General features: G+C 60.3%; 1 pseudogene; it reads left to right on the top strand.

Annotated features, from left to right (window-relative positions):
- Positions 1 to 307: 307 nt before the first annotated feature.
- LOC123729322 (piggyBac transposable element-derived protein 4-like) lies at positions 308 to 3067 on the top strand (annotated as a pseudogene).
- The last annotated feature ends 387 nt before the right edge of the window (positions 3068 to 3454 follow it).

Here is a 3454-nt window from a genome sequence, read left to right as displayed (position 1 = left end):
GGAAGCGTCAGCAGCGCGTACGTCGTAATCACCCCTCTGCAGTTGTCCAGGCCCGGGTCAGAGAGACCCGGGGGGAAGCGTCAGCAGCGCGTACGTCGTAATCACCCCTCTGCAGTTGTCCAGGCCCGGGTCAGAGAGACCCCCCCCGGGCCGGGCGCGGCGCGTCAGCGTGCAGTCGGCCGGCCGTAGAGAGGCTACTAATATTGTCAGGAAGAAGAAGAAGAAGAAGAAGAAGAAGAAGAAGAAGAAGAAAAAGAAAAAGAAAAAGACAAACACGACGAACACGACGAGGACGACGATGAGGACGATGGCGAGGTGTACGGCCCCGCCGAGCGCGAGGCAGCAGCCGGCGCCTCGCCGCGGTCCCGATTTCAGCGCGGCTCAGGTCCTGGAACAGATAGCCTCCAGCGTCGACCGAGAAGACGAAGAAGACTTTTGCGATTCCGAAGAGGAGGACGTTTCGGAAGACGAAGACGGCGAGGAATACGACCCCGAACGTGACGCGGACGACTCGGCCTTGCGGTCGCGCTCCTCTTCTTCTTGTTCTTCTTCTTCTTCTTCTTGTTCTTCGGAGGAGGAAGAGCGAGAGGGAGACACGGCCGCCGCCCGAGAGCGAGACAGAGAGCCAGAGCCAGAGGACACGGCGGGCGGCGGGCGGCGGCGCGGCGGCCTCTGCCCAAAGGGGCCCGAAGGGAGACGTTGCTGTCAAAAAACGGCAAAATCAAATGGTCCTCCGAGGCCTATCGCGGCCCCGGACCCGCCTCGCGCCGTCCGCCACCCCGGCCCCGCGGTGACGCCCGGCCCTACGGCCTACGCGGGCGTCGCGCGCGCTCGACATCGAGTCCGCCTTCCGGCTGTTTGTCACGCCCGGCGATAGAAAGGATCGTGGTGGACATGACCAATCTGCAGGGGGTGAGAAAATACGGCGACGGCTGGCGACCCATGGACTCGGTCGACCTGCGCGCCTACCTAGGGCTGCTGATCCTAGCGGGCGTCTACAGGTCCCGGGGCGAGGCCGCGGCCAGCCTGTGGGACGCGGAGAGCGGCAGGACCGTGTTCCGAGCCACCATGCCGCTCAAGGTCTTTCACAAGTACTCGAGGCTGCTGCGATTCGACGACCGCCGGTCGAGACCCGCGAGACTCGCCGCCCGACAGACTGGCGGCCATAAGAGAGGTCTGGGACCTGTGGGAGGAGCGGCTGCCGGCCCTCTACAACCCGGGGCCCGACTTGACGGTGGACGAACAACTGGTCCCGTTCAGAGGTACCGTCTGCGTGTGTGTGCGTGTGTGTGCGTGTGTGTGCGTGTGTGTGCGTGTGTGTGCGTGTGTGTGCGTGTGTGTGTGCGTGTGCGTCTGCTGTGAGTGTCTGTGCGTCTGCTGTGAGTGTCTGTGCGTATCTGCAGTGAGTGTACTATAGAGAGGTAGCGTCGGCGTGTAACATAAACGCCGTGCGTGCGCCCCCGATGATGAGCCAGCGGTAGTATAGAGGGGTAGCGGCATCATCGTCGGCAACAGCATCATCATCGTCGGCAACAGCGGCGTCGTCAGCAACAGCAGCAGTAGCATCAGCAGCAGTAGCATCAGCAGCACGACGCTGCTAATCTCCTTCCTCTCAACCCGGGGTCTGACTTGACGGTGGACCAACAACTGGTCCCGTTCAGAGGTACCGTCTGTGTATCTGTGTATCTGTGTATCTGTGTATCTGTGTATCTGTGTATCTGTGTAGTATAGAGAGGTAGCGTCAGCGGTAGCATCGGCGGCGTGTAACATAAACGCCGTTCGACCCCCACCCCAATGATGAGCCAGCGGTAGTATAGAGGGGTAGCGGCATCATCATCATCATCAACATCATCATCATCATCATCATCATCATCAGCAGCAGCATCAGCGTCAGCATGACGCTGCTTGATGAGCCAGCGGTAGTATAGAGAGTTAGCGTCAGCATCAGTGACTCCGCCGCCGCCGCCGCCTCCTCTAATCTCCTTCCTCTCCCTCTCCCGAAAGGGCGCTGTCCTTTCCGACAGTACATCCCCAGCAAGCCGGCCAAATACGGAATCAAGTCGTGGGTGGCCTGCGACGCCAAGTCCAGCTACGCTTGGAAGATGCAAGTCTACACCGGTAAGGCGGCCGGCGGAGCCCCCGAGAAGAACCAGGGCGCCCGCGTCGTCCTCGATCTCACGCAGGGGCTGCCCGCCGGTCACAACGTCACCTGCGACAATTTCTTCACCTCCTACGAACTCGGCCAGCGGCTCCTCGAGAGGAACCTCACCATGGTCGGCACGGTGCGAAAGAACAAGCCCGAGCTCCCTCCCGCTGCTCCAGTCAAAGGGCAGACAGGTCTCGTCCTCCAGGTTCGCCTTCACGCCCACCGCCACTCTGGTGTCCTACCTGGCAAAGAGAAATAAGAACGTGCTGCTCCTGAGCACGCTGCACGCGGAGGCCGACGTCAGCGATCGCCGCGACCGGAAGCCGGCCCTCATCCTAGACTACAACCGCAACAAGGGCGGCGTGGACAACCTAGACAAGGTGGTCGGCACCTACAGCTGCAGACGGATGACCGCCCGCTGGCCCCTGGTCATCTTCCACAACATCCTCGACGTGTCCTCCTACAACGCCTTTGTCATATGGCGAGAGATCAAGCCCGACTGGATGCCTCGGAAGCGGAACAAGAGGAGGGTGTTCCTGGAGCAGCTGGGAAAGGCGCTTGTCAAGCCCTTGATACAAAGAAGGCAGCGTCTCCCCCGCACCGAAGCCGCGTCCGCGCTCGTCAAAGTCCTGCAGAGTGCCGACCGCGACGCCGCTCCTCCGCCGGCCCGGGAGCGCGCCGCCGGCCCGGACGCCGCTGGCCCGGCCGCCGCCCCGCTGGTGGCCAGTAAGAGGAAGAGGTGTCAGCTCTGCCCGCCCAAGAAGGACGCCAAGACACACACGGCGTGCTGCAGGTGTAAGAAATACATCTGCAAAGGCTGTTCGCACGCCTACTGTCACACTTGTGCCCTCTGGGCCTTTAGCCGAGACGGGACAGGGTGACCCGCCCGGGGACACGGGGAGTAGGCAGAATGGGAGGACAACGGGAGGGTTATATAACAACAAACACACACAATGTCCACATCAAAGGGAAGGTAGTGTAGGAAGGGGGGGCGTTTTTAGAATCCATACCCAAACTCACACGGGGCCCAAGGGCAGTACGGGGGCCACCTGGCTGTTCGCGAACAGAGCCCTTGGTCGGAATGTGTCGCGTGTGAGAATAGATCCAGCTATCAGTAGTGTAGCAACCCATGTATCAGTTATCCAACGTTTGATGTTCTACCCAACGTAATAATACAGGGAAGTACTTATATGTCAGTTCGGGTTGTTAGAAGAGTTTACATTTATCAACAACACTGGGGAAGAGGTATCAGCTACAGCTATATCCAGCATGACTATTATGTGTAACCTGTTCATCTTTGTTGCAACA

This window comes from Salmo salar, chromosome ssa20 (assembly GCF_905237065.1).
Source record: "Salmo salar chromosome ssa20, Ssal_v3.1, whole genome shotgun sequence".
In the NCBI taxonomy this organism is placed as follows: Eukaryota; Metazoa; Chordata; class Actinopteri; order Salmoniformes; family Salmonidae; genus Salmo; species Salmo salar.
Note: the sequence above shows the minus strand (reverse complement) of the source record. Positions and strands in the feature narration are given on the sequence as shown.